The sequence below is a fragment of the Hyaena hyaena genome, unplaced genomic scaffold (genome assembly GCF_003009895.1).
Source record: "Hyaena hyaena isolate Hyena2069 unplaced genomic scaffold, ASM300989v1 scaffold_180, whole genome shotgun sequence".
In the NCBI taxonomy this organism is placed as follows: Eukaryota; Metazoa; Chordata; class Mammalia; order Carnivora; family Hyaenidae; genus Hyaena; species Hyaena hyaena.
The window spans coordinates 1,417,392-1,430,485 of record NW_024080811.1 but is presented as its reverse complement, the minus strand read 5'-3'; the positions used below and the strand labels follow the sequence as shown (position 1 = coordinate 1,430,485).

The 13,094-nt window shown below is 38.7% G+C and overlaps 1 protein-coding gene across 1 annotated transcript in view; it reads right to left on the bottom strand.

The window, feature by feature from the left end:
• PARP15 (poly(ADP-ribose) polymerase family member 15) overlaps positions 1-13,094 on the bottom strand; it is a 46,833-nt gene that overhangs the window by 29,208 nt on the left and 4,531 nt on the right.

Here is a 13,094-nt window from a genome sequence, read left to right as displayed (position 1 = left end):
TTCAGTGGCCGCAGACCTGAATGTTACCTCTAGCCTCTTACAGTTGACTTGGTGCCATGTTACCTCAAAGTGAGGCCTTCCCCTTTTGTAATTTATCATTCCAATCAGGTGATGCTTCTTCTGCAAGATCCTCCATATGAGAGGATGCAGAGCCACCCAAAATAGTGCTGGCAACTTTCTCAAGGGCTTCTACTTTCCATGCAAGGCTATACCCAAGGTCATATAATGTGGAAACACAGTAATGGGCCTTTCATTAAAGACAAGCTTTTCGGCCATGTAGGTGTCCACCACTAAAAAAATAAATAAATAAATAAAAGGTAGATATTCAGACAAAATCTTTGGCACAAAAAGAAATCCTGATACTAATGAGACTGAAATATAGTATATCTACCTAAAATAGTACCACTGTCAGACAGCTCAATGGAAGGTGTGACATTCATTAATACAATGGACCTAATTCTTCCTGAATGTGATAGATCTATTCCATTCATGTTTACTTTGCAGTGAAGATCTGTACAATTAATCTGATATTTCCATTGACATTCGTTATAATATTGGGGAGGTGATATTTTTTTCTGAAAACAAGAAACTTAGCTCTTAAAGATTCAATAAATACAAACAATAATGCATGAGCAATTAAAAATGAACTGTTAGAAGTAAAGCCAATACAAGTTTTATTTTTTATTTTCTTACTTAAAAAAATTGTTTTAGGGGCGCCTGGGTGGCTTAGTCGGTTAAGCGTCCGACTTTCGCTTGGGTCATGATCTCGCGGTTCGTGGGTTCGAGCCCCNTAAAAAAATTGTTTTAGGGGCGCCTGGGTGGCTTAGTCGGTTAAGCGTCCGACTTTCGCTTGGGTCATGATCTCGCGGTTCGTGGGTTCGAGCCCCGCGTCGGGCTCTGTGCTGACTGCCAGTTCGGAGCCTGGAGCCTGTTTCAGTCTGTGACTCCCTCTCTCTCTGACCCTCCCCTGCTCATGCTGTCTCTCTCTCTCTCCTAGAAAAAAAAAATTGTTTTAATGTTTATTTTTTTCTGAGAGAGAAACAGAGAGACAGAGTGCAAAAGGGGGGCACAGAGAGAGAGAGGGAGACACAGAATCTGAAGCAGGCTCCAGGCTCTGAGATGTCAGCAGAGCCAGATGCCGGGCTTGAGCCCACAAACCATGAGATCATGACCTGAGGTAAAGTCAGATGCTTAACCAACTGAGCCACCCAGGCACCACAAGCCAATACCATTTTTAAAGGAATAGTTATAATAGTCAAAAATATTAAAAACAATTGCATACTGTAATAAAAATTTTCATAAAATTGATCAGATTCCCTAGAAGCAGGGCCTGAGATGAGGATTCATTACAAGTGAATTATTAATGTAGTACCCTCAGGAAAAACATGTAGAAAGTGAGAGACAAAGACAGAGAATGTGGTTCAGGTTCAGCCTGGCTCCTGCCTAATCCTGCAAGGAGCTCTGGAGTATATAAATTGCATCATGGTGCTATCCTAACCTTGAGACTGGGAGCTGGGTGTTTTGAATCTTATACCAGTCACTTATTGCCTACAGGTCATCCTGGTTGGGTGATTAATATAAACTCCCAGGAACCTCCAGTCTCTAGACCTTTAGCCTCCTGAAGGCAATCCTTCTGGAGAAGGTTGTGAGTCCTCTACAGCAATACATATAGCAGTTGGGTAAAAGGGACCCCAAGACATTTTGAGAAGCATGAAAGGAAAGGCAGGGCACTAAGGAAAGTCCAAAGAGTAACTGCACAAGTTGGGGAAAAGATTATGTGGCTTAGGAGCTACTATAAAAACATCTAAGGGATTTCTTAATACTCTTTCTTAATATGATAATTACAGTAACTTTATTTATTGAATACTGTTTTGTGTCAGGCAGTGTACAAATATTATACTACTTAATTTAATTTTCACAATGACCCTGTGAGATAGGTTTTATATCCCACTTTTTTCTTTTTCTTTTTTTTCTTTTTTTAATGTTTATTTATTTTTGAAGGAGAGAGAGAGAGAGAGAGAGAGAGAGGCATAGAATGAGCGGGGGAGGGGCAAGAGAGAGGGAGTCACAGAATCCGAAGCAGGCCATAGGCTCTGAGCTGTCAGCACAGAGACCAATGTGGGGCTTGAACGCACAAGCCTTGAGATCATGACCTGAGCCAACGACAGATGTTTAACTGACCGAGCCACCCAGGGGCCCCTATATCCACTTTTTAAATGACAAAACAGAGAATAAGAAAGTAACATGGCCATCGCTATCCAGCTAGTAAATTCTAGAAATTAGGTATATATCCTTGAGATTCTGAAGGCCGGTGGTGCTCTATTTCTGTATAGAAGGCTTAGCAGTGACAATCTGGCTAGACGTAGGGGGTGGTACATGGAACTTGTCTTGAAGCAGTATTTCCTTGAGTTGTGTAAGTAAGATGGCACCAATGATCCCTAGTAATTGTGCCTTTCTATAATTCCCTTCCATCTTGTATCAGAGTTGGTCTCTGTGGCCAACAGAATATGACACAGTGATGCTGTGTCACTTCTGAGGCGAGATTACAGAAGGCACTATGTCCCCCGCCCCTGCTACCCTCTCTCTCTCAGATAACTCAGCTGGGGGTAGCCAGCTGCCATGTCATGAACAACCCTATGGAGAAGCCCCCACAGCAAGGAACTGAGGCCTCTGGCAGCAGTTATGTGAGTGAGCCTAGAAGAAACTCTCCAGTCTCCATCAAGTCTTCAGAATACTACAGCCCCAAAGAACCAGGTGATAGCAACCTCATGAGATTCTCGTCCAGAATCACCCAGTTAAGTTTCTCCCAAATTCCTGGCCCTCAGAAAATATGAGATAATAAATGTTTGCTCTGTAAAGCCACTAAATTTGGTATGGGGCAATAGAAAACGAGCACAGATTGTATGCTTATTTAGGACGGCTTGAAGAGTAAGGCTGGTAGAGATAGTGGAGGTTAAAACCCCTACCTCCCTAATCCTTTGTGTCAAAGTCATTGCTGAATGCCGACCTCTAATAACTATGCCAGCAATATCAATTTTTTTTTTTTACAAATAGTTTATTGTCAAATTAGTTTCTACATAACACTCAGTGCTCATCCCCAAAGTGCCCTCCTCCATGCCCATCCCCCCTCCCCCCCACATCCATCAGTCCTCAGTTTTTGTCAGCATTCAAGAGTCTCTCATGGTTTGCCTCTCTCCCTTTCCCCCACCATTTCCGCCCTTCTTCTCCCCCTTGTTCCTCCGTCAAGTTCCTCCTAATCCTCCTATACGCAGCAATATCAATTTTAAGGGTCTTAACAAAAAATTATAAACAACAATAACAACAAAAGCCTCAAAACCCAAGCAAAAAAAACCAAACCAATAGAATAGAAAACAGAGTATGATAGTTCCATAGCAAGAAATGCATGTTGCAGCAAAACATTTTTTTCCAAATCACAACAAACGTTTTTGTGTTTGTATAAGGTTTGGGTTGGGATATAAAATATCTATTCTTGGTGCTTTCTGGTTTACAAAAAGTTTGTAAATTGCTGCACTGTACTCTATATCACTCTGCGTCCCCTGCTGGCTTCTTTAGCTCAACAATGGCTGGAGTGCAGACTGAGGCTTTTAGCTAACCCAACTTGCAAGTTCTATCCAGAGACATTGAATATGCTTAGCCATTAACCATTTACCAGAGTATAACCATAATTAATGGTTTAAAAAAAAGCTCTTCAGATGTCAACACTAGCTAAGGACTAGGTGACAAGTATGCAAAAGAGATGAGATCTTCATATTTTGCAACTTTGGGAGGTTGACATGAGTCCTAAGAATTAGTTTTAAATGTAGAAGTCTGCTAAGGGAGGGAACCCGTACTAACTACTTGTCTTCTCACAAAGTACCAGTTGAAAATGTCCAGTGTTATGAGGTGTCTGGGTTAAGTGTCAGTTAAGTGTCAGACTTCAGCTCAAGTCATGATCTCCTGGTTTGTGGGTTCGAGCCCCATGTGGGGCTCTGTGCTGACAGCTCAGATTCTGTATCTCCCTCTTTCTCTGTCCCCCCTACTTGCACTCTGTCTCTCTCTCCAAAATAAATAAACATTAAAATAAGTCCAGCGGTATCCATTCATTGCAGTATGGAGAATCAGATATTATTTCAGTCTAGTCCTAAGACTATTAGCTTCTTAAACCACTATTGAGGGGCACCTCAGTGGCTCAGCTGGTTGGGTGGCTGATTTCAATTTAGGTCATGATCTCACAGTTCGTGAGTTCAAGCCCTACATCAGGCTCTGTACTGGAGTCAGCTCAGAGCCTGAAGCCTGCTTTGGATTCTGTGATTCCCTCTCTCTCTTCCCCTCCCATGCTCATGCTCTGTCTCAAAACTAAAATAAACATTAAAAGTTAAAAAAAAAAAACACTATTGAAAGTTAAGCTCTTTTTCTTTCTAGAGAGGATCTCAATTTTTGGCTTTCCTGATTGACTGGTTTCCTTCAAAGCTATGTGACAAAGATCCTAATTTTTGTGTCTCTTCTCGTGACCTCATTCACTTCCACCTCCCAGCCTTCTATCTCCACCTATAGTTTCTGGGGTATTTTTTGGCTTTAGCAACATTTCCTAAGGATCATAGTTGGGAGGGGATGTGTAGGTGAGATATGGCCATTAATAATGGTATTTATTTATTCATATTATCTAAAACATAAACTTCTCTGTGGCATAAGCTCTTTGGGAGACTATTACTACCTTTAAAATGGTTCACTTAATTTTCCAAATTCTTATTGTGCCCTTTGAGAAGTGATCAGATTCTGAATATATCTTGAAGCTAAAAGGAACATGATTTCCTAAAAGACTAGGTATGGGATGTGAGAGACTCCCAGGTTTTGGCCTGAGCAACAAGGAGGTTGGAGGTTAAGGGGGGGGGGGGGGGGGGGGGAGGTCCAGAGCCAATGACCAAGAAAGAATTCTTGAAGACATCTTTGGTGCAAAAGGTGATTTTATTAAAGCACAGGGACAGGACCCATGGGCAGAAAGAGCTGCACTGGGGTGGTGAACAATGGCTGGTTTTATACTATGAAGTTGGGGGGTAAAGTCAAAAGGGAGGCCTTCAGAGGGACTTTGATATGCTAAAGTGGTCTCCTAAAATACCTGTGGCCTTGTTATTGTCAGGCTATGGTTTTTTTCCTTCTGGTAAGGCTAAATTAACATTAGGATGGTAGGGGGTTCCAGGAGAAATGTTACACGCTGCATTTGCCTCAAGTATTTGTCAATGGGCTGCAGGTTATGACGATATTTAATTTTACCTGCCATTTTCTTCTTGCCTTTGTTCCCCATATCACTATTGAGGGGTGATGTTGGGGCTCCAAGAAACAGACTCTCTAAGTTTCCAGAGATTAATTAGGCTATTGATAAGATTGCCTTTTTCCTGTAATTTACCAAGACATTTGTAAACTGATGGAGATCATGTCCTGTATGACTGCACTCTCTATCAGCTAGTCATTTGTTTTCTTTCCTCTCCTTTGTCCTTATAACCAGGAATGCTTGAGGAATATCACACAAATCCCACCTGGGGTATGTGTGTGTGTGTGTGTGTGTGTGTGTGTGTGTATGTATGTGTAAAGAACTGAGCTCTAAATTAAGAGTTGAAGAAAAGAAGGTAAAATGAGAAAAGAATGAGGATTAGCAGCTACCAAGGCAGGAAAAAAAACCAAAGTGTGGCATCCTAGCAGCAAGTGAACAAAGTGCACTTAGAAGGAGAGAGTGATCATTGAGTGGAATGTTACAAAGAGATTAAGTAAGATTAAGCCTGAAAAGTGGCTAGTGAGTTTAGTTTAGGAGGTCATTGGTAACTTTGATGAGAGCAATTTTGATGGAAGGGTGATCTAAAGCTTCTTCTAGAATGGATGTAAGAAAGAATTAAGAGGAGAGGAAATGGGATGAGTAATGACAAACTCAACTGAGAAATTTTTCTGCAAAGGGAAACAAAAAAAGGAAGTAGTAACTGCAGAGAAATTGAGGTCAAGAGAAGTTTTTGTTGTCTGGGGGGTTTTGTTGTTTTGTTTTGTTTTTTGTTTCTTTTTACTGCACAAAAACCAATTCTTTTGGCTAGGTCTTCACAAAGACCTATTCAAAGCCTTGAGTTAATTCATGGCATATTCCAGTAAGAATGGGTGGCTTTGATGGATTTCCTAAAAACTTCTGTGACCTCTAATTTGACTTCATTTGTGCATGAAATGATTATAATAACTGCAAAGATCTAGAAAGAAGAGAAATCAATTACCTTTGTAGTCAGAAAACTCAATCTGGGCTGAACTCTACTCTGGGAAAAGCTGCACTTTGGTTACCCCTTCTCCTCCATTTGTGGGGTTTTCCAAGAAATTTGTTATGTAATTTTATCAACATGAGGTGGCAGATTTTTAACCCTTATGGTTCTTGTCAGTTCCAGAAATCTTGGGAAGATCTGAAATCGCTGAACTCTATAGTGTCTGACAAACATTAACAAATGTCTTGACATCTATAAATAAAAATCAGTTCATTGGTACTATAATTTCATAGCAAAAGAAAACAGATTTTAAATAATAACTTGATTTAGAGGCTATAAGTAAGAATTAAAATTTAGAGACTATATTTCTTTTTTTTTTTTTAATGTTTTATTTATTTCTAGGAGAGAGAGAGAGACAGCATGAGCAGGGGAGGGTCAGAGAGAGAGGGAGTCACAGACTTTGAAACAGGCTCCAGGCTCTGAGCTGGCAGTCAGCACAGAGCCCGACGCGGGGCTTGAACCCACGAACCGCGAGATCATGACCTAAGCGAAAGTCGGACACTTAACCAACTAAGCCACCCAGGTGCCCCTAGAGACTATATTTCTACATAAAGTTAAATTTCACAGTGTTGACTTCAACCTATCCCACATTGCTTACTGGGAATGCATGAGTGCACACTGGCCTCCACTTAAGACCATCTTGGGAACATGGATCAAGAGCTATCTCCCTAAATGAAATCAAGTGTGTGCAGCCATTTTGTAAGCTGATATTAATAATGATGATTATAATACAATGTTGTTTCCCCAATCTAATTTCTCTCTGTTCCCTCCCCTCCACTAATTTCAACATATCTTTGTCTCTATTTGGATATGTCATTGTCATAAAAATAAATTTGTTTATGCTCATAGGAAATCTGAGGACACAGGCACAGTGGTTAAGAAAATACACTCAAGGGGTGCCTGGATGACCCAGTCGGTTGCCTGTCTGACTCTTGATTTTGGCTCAGGTCATGATCCCAGTATTGTGGGATTGAGCCCCACGTCAGGCTCTGCACTTAGCATGAAACCTACTTGGAATTCTCTCTCTGTCTCTCTCTCTCCTTCTGCCCCTCTCCCCTGTTCATGCTCTCTCTCTAAAATAAAAAAAAGAAAACAAAGAAATACACTCCAAACTCAGAATTTTAAAAAAATATTTTTTTTACATTTATTTATTTTTGAGAGAGAGACAGAGACAGAGCACAAGTGGGGGAGGGGCAGAGAGAGGAGACACAGAATCCAAAGTAGGCTCCAGGCTCTGAGCTGTTAGCACAGAGCCCGACGCAGGGCTAGAACTCAACAAACCATGAGTTTTGAACCAGACTTCAAAACTGAAGTCTGACGCTTAACCAATTGAACCACCCAGGTGCCCCCAAAGTCAGATTATTACTAGTAGTGTGACTGTGACCAAATCATTTCATTCTCACTAAACCTAGATTTCTTTATCTGTAAAATGGGGATAATAACAGTACCTATCTCATAGTGCTATATGTTTTAAGATAAAGTAAGTAAAATTTTAGCACAGTGCTTAGCATAGAGTAAAGCACTTCATAAATGCTAGTTATTAGAAGTATCAGAAGTAATAATACATAGTCCTTTGCAATCATCTTACTGGGAGTTAGAAAGAGCACAACTTTTAAACAAAACCCATTGTGGGATGCCTGGAATCTCAAAGTAAGATACAACCACAATTTGCAAATGAAAGGGTAAAAGATATTGTCTGCCTTACCAATATTTTTGAGAAAAATCATGACAGCAACTTTAATATTGGGTATTATTTCCATCCTGAAGTCACCACTGGTTTCTTACCGGCTACTATTCAACTCCACAAGCAAGGAGAGCACATTCTCAGGCAGGTGTCTTGAATATTGTGAAATGCAATCAAAATAGAGGCTTGTGGAGGGTATTTTAAAAATTCCTCTATTTTATCCACTTCCATTTCATCCATTTTTTCCAGTCTTCTGAAAAGTGTTACTTTGTACTGAGGTCTTCCAACTTAGCAATTTTTAAGGAGACAAGAATGCTTACGATGTTAGTTTTTATATCTGATTTGAGATTTGAAAGGCTTTGGCCTTATATATTACTTTCCAATGTTTTAAATGTTTTGAAAGAAAATAGATTCACTCATTGCCAGAAAGAAAGAAAGAAAGAAAGAAAGAAAGAAAGAAAGAAAGAAAGAAAGAAAGAAAGAAAGAAAGAAAGAAAGAAAGAAAGAAAAAATAGAGAGAGAGGGAGGGAGGGAGGAAGGAAGGAAGGAGGAAAGAGAGAAAATAGTAACTCTGGCTAAATGATTGTGTAAAATTTAATATATTCTTTGTAAGGTCAGGTCTTCTCACCAAATCACAAGGAAAAACGAACAAACAAACATGACAATAAATGATGTCAATTAATAGAGCTACAACTCATTACTGAAAAGAAAGAAGTTTCTGTTACTGACAGGGAAAAATCTGTTATAAGATGGTTGACGGGACTGATAAGGAATATAAAATGATACAACTACTTAGGAAAACACTTAAATTCACAAAGACTAAAATATATTAGTATTACCAGAATCTGTGGGGAGGAGGGAAAGGGGAGTGACTTCAAATGCAAATGGAGTTTCTTTGGGATGATGAAAACTTTTAAAAATAGGTAGCAGTGAACACTATGAATACACTAAAAATCACTGACTTGTACACTTTTAAAGAGTGAATTTTATGGCATGTAAGTTATATCTCAATAAAATTATTTTAGGGGCTCCTGGGTGGCTCAGTCGGTTGAGTGTCTGACTTTTTTTTTAATGTTTTATTTATTTTTGAGAGAGAGTGTGAGCAGGAGTGGGGGAGGGACAGAGAGGGGGAAACAGAATAACAATGCGATACGACTACACACCTAATGCAGTGGTGACAGTACCAAATGCAGACAAGGGATGTGAAGCAACAGGAACTCTCATGTATTGCTGGTGGGAATGAAAATGGCATTCACTTTGCCAGACAGTTTGATAGTTTCTTACAAAACTAAACATATGCTTCCCATACAATCCAACAATCATGTTGCTTGGTAGCTACCCAAACAAGTTAGAAATTTATGTCTACACAAAAACCTACACATGGATGATTGTAGCAACTTTTTTCATAATTGCCAAAACTTGGAGGCAACTAAGATGTTCTACAATAGGTAAATGGATAAATAAACCTTGGGACATCCAGACAATGAAGATTATTCAGTGCTAAAAATAAGTGAGCTCTCAAGCCATGAAAAAACATGGAGTAAATGTACATGTATATTACTATGTGAAACAAGCCAAATCTGAAAAGGCTAACGTATGATTCCAACTACATAATATTTTGGAAAAAGCAAAACTAGGGAGACAGTAAAAAAATCAGTGGGTATTAGAGATTAGAGGAGAGGGAAGGATGAGTAGCAGAGCACAGAGGAGTTTTTGCGCAGTGAAACTATTTCATATGATACTATAATGGTGGATATATGTTTACTAAACTTTTGTCAAAATTCATAGAATGTAGTATACCTAGAATAAACTCTAATGTAAACTATGAATTTCGAGGGGCGCCTGGGTGGCTTAGTCCGTTAAGCGTCCAACTTTCACTTAGGTCATGATCTCGCGGTTCGTGGGTTAGAGCCCCGTCGGGCTCTGTGCTGACTGCCAGCTCAGAGCCTGGAGCCTATTTCAGAGTCTGTGTCTCCCTCTTTCTCTGACCCTCCCCTGCTCATGCTGTCGCTCTCTCTCTCCTAGAAATAAATAAAAAATATAAAAAAATTAAAAAAAAAACTATGAATTTCGAGTGATAATAACACGTTAATGTAGATTTACCAATTGTAACAAGTGTACCACTATGGTGTGAGATATTGATAATGGGGGAATTTGAGGGGGGCCAGGTGGTATATGGGAACTTTCTGTATCTTCCACCCAATTTTTAAAATACGTCTTTAAGTAGTAATTATAAAGCTAAATAGTTCTTTTTATAATTTTTTTTTTAACCTTTATTCAGTTTTGAGAGACAGAGCATGAGTGGAGAAGGGAGACAGAATCTGAAACAGGCTCTGAGCCATCAGCACAGAGCCCGATGTGGGGCTCGAACCCACAAACCGTGAGATCATGACCTGAGCTGAAGTCGGATGCTTAACCGACTGAGCCACCCAGGCGCCCCTAAAGCTAAATAGTTCTAAATTAAGAATAGATGATGTGACAGGAAATATAATAGAAATCCCAGATATAAACCTTAATTTATCAAAGAGCTTAGCATAAAGTATTAAGAGGAATAAGAAAGTGAAATATTGCTGGGAAAGTTACTTTTTATTATGAAGAAAAATAGATTTTAAGTTCAGACCTCATAATCAACACCTAACCATAATCAGATTAGACCCTGATGAGTTAAAAATGTTAACTTTTGGGGTGCCTGGGCAGTCAGTTAAGCATGGACTTCAGCTCAGGTCAAGATCTCACAGCTCGTGGGTTCAAGCTCCATGTGGAGTTCTATGCTGACAGCTCAGAGTCTGGAACCTGCTTTGGATTCTCTGTCTCTCTCTGTCTCTCTCTCTCTTTCTTCCCCTCCCTCACTCACACTGTCTCTCTCTCAAAAGTAAACGTTGAAAAGTTTTTTTAAATTAAAAAAATGTTAACTTTAAACACTCTAAAAGTAATAGAATAAAAGTTCTATATTTATATATTTCTATAAATATATATCAGTATATTATATAATATCTGTAATCTATAATGTAACATCTGTAATCTATATTACTATAAAGATATTCTATATTTATGTATTTATAAATGCTTATAAATATAAGAACATTTATTCTACATTTTTGGAGTGACAAATAAATATATTCACCAAGGGGAATTCACAATCCTAGGCATGTGTACAGCTAATAACAGACTTTAAAATATATAAAACCCAACTTGATAGAATTCCAAGGAGAAATAAATCTATAATTATACTTGGAGATTTCAGCGTCCTTTCTCAATTACTGACAGTACAACTAGTCATAACGTAAGTAAGGACACAAGGACTTGAACAACACTTTCAACCAACTTAATCTAATCGATAGAACACTTAACCCAACAACAGAATGTATCAAGCAAGATGGTCCATATTTGTCTAGAAAACAAATCTTAATATATAAATTCAAAAGGATTCAAATAACACAAAGCATGTTCGCTAACTACTGTGGAATTAAATTAGAGTGCAATAGCAAATTAGTGATAGGTCCAGCTATGTGGATCAAACTCAACTGCCTTTTGCTAAGTGGAAGAAGCAAGTCTCAAAAGACTATGTGCTGTATAGTTTCACTTATATGACATTCTGGAACTATCAGCACCAAAATCTGACAAGTATTTGCCAAGGGCTCAGCTTGAGTGAACTTGATTCCAAGGGAACTGGTGGGTATTTTGGGGGAGTGATGAAACTCTTTTTTCTATCTTTCTTTTATATCTTGTGGTTGTTACATGATTGTATACATTTGTCAAAACTCACAGACTGTACACTAAAAATTATAAATATGCTGTATATAAATTGTACTTTACTTTTAAAAATGCAAAGAACTCAATAGCATTCATATACAAAATTGAAGATACAATGAATGAAAAATCTCATTTATAATAGGAAAAAAAAGATAAAGTATTTAGAAACAAACTTAACAAGAAATATTCTATGTAAGAAAACTATAAATACTCCTAAATGTTTTTATTTATTTCTAGGAGAGAGAGAGAGAGACAGCGTGAGCAGGGGAGGGTCAGAGAAAGAGGGAGACACAGACTCTGAAACAGGCTCCAGGCTCCGAACTGGCAGTCAGCACAGAGCCCTACGTGGGGCTCGAACCCACGAACTGCGAGATCATGACCTAAGCGAAAGTCGACGCTTAACCGACTAAGCCACCCAGGCGCCCCTATAAACACTCTTTAAAGACACAAAAGTAAACCTGAACAAACGAAATGGAATCTTTTGTTCTTGGTTAGACCATCTCAACACTCTCTCAAAGTGTCAGCTGTCTAATTTATAAGTTTAATGCAAATCCAGTTCAAATCCCAATAAACTTTTTTTTGATGCCCATCACAAATCAGAAGTCAATCCTAAAGTTCATAAGTAAAGATAAGCACATAAGAAGAGCTAGGAACACAGCAGGAAGGAAGAGCTTTTAGGAGAACTAGTCCTGACATTAAAATATGTAATAAAGCATCTCTGCAACAGATGAATAAACCTGTCAGTGGAATAAAACAGAAGTTCTAGAAACAGCCAAAGCACCTATACAAATCTGGTATATGACAAAGGTATCTCAAGTTACTGAGGCAGTGCTAATCTTTTTAATAAATGGTGCTTGGACAACTGGATTCCATTTGGGAAAAAGATAAAGTTTGATCCATTCCTCAAATCGTAAACAAGAATAAACTCCAAATGTATCACAGATCTAATGTAAAAAATAAAGCATTACAAGTAAAATGCGTGACTATAACCTGGGCAATGAGGAAAGCTTTTAAAATATGCCCCAAATTCCAAGTGCAGTAAAATAAAAGATTAGTAAACTCTCCAATAAAAATAAAAACCGTTTGCATGGAGGGAAAAAACCACCATAAGCAAACTCAGAAGACAAATGACAAACTGAAAGGATAACATAATATAACGTTATAGTAGTGATAATATTATTATCACAGATGAAAGATTAATATGCCTATTTTATAAGGAATTTTTGAAAATTAAGGGCAAAGAGACCAAAGATTCCAAGAAAAATGATGTCCAGCATCCTACTCTCTTCCGGATCAAGACCGGCGGTAAGCTCTTGCCTAGAAAGAGAGCGTTCAAAGGCAGAGCTGTCTCCGCAACGGGTGCTAGT